Source organism: Schistosoma mansoni, chromosome 1 (genome assembly GCF_000237925.1).
Source record: "Schistosoma mansoni strain Puerto Rico chromosome 1, complete genome".
NCBI classification, from domain to species: Eukaryota; Metazoa; Platyhelminthes; class Trematoda; order Strigeidida; family Schistosomatidae; genus Schistosoma; species Schistosoma mansoni.
Window position 1 is genome coordinate 31,930,660 of NC_031495.1, and position 587 is coordinate 31,931,246.

Genomic DNA, 587 nt, shown 5'->3' on the forward strand with positions numbered 1-587 from the left:
TGAAACTGTTGTTAAACTATAGAGAAATATATTTTATTAAATTTAGTTCACGATAAATAATTCATAGTGGACAGAAGCTCAGTAATCAACTTTAGTGTTTCCAGGTTTTCCATGGTGGTCTAGCTTCAATTGACTCATGCTTTCAACTATGAAACGTACTAAATCTCCACAAAACCCCTTCTGATAATTAATATAATCATATGCTCACTAGTGACTTCGGGAAGTACATCCGGGAGCTCTAGTGAGAAGCAGTGACCAGTGGAGTGCAAATCACGTCTGTCGTGAGATACGAACTCACTGAAGACAATTGGTGAATGGTTGCTCAACTTCGTGGATCAGTTGAAGTTAGACATTAACACCGTTGGATGCCAGCTCAGTGGTCTATCGGTTAAGGGCTCTGGCTCGAGACTGGTGGGTCCTGGGTTCGAATCTCACGAGTGCGGGTTCGTGGATGCGCACTGCTGAGGAGTCCCATAATAGAACGAAACGACCGTTCAGTGTTTCCAGGTTTTCCATGGTGGTCTAGCTTCAATTGACTCATGCTTTCAACTATGAAAAATGCTAAATCTCCTCAAAACCCCTTGTGA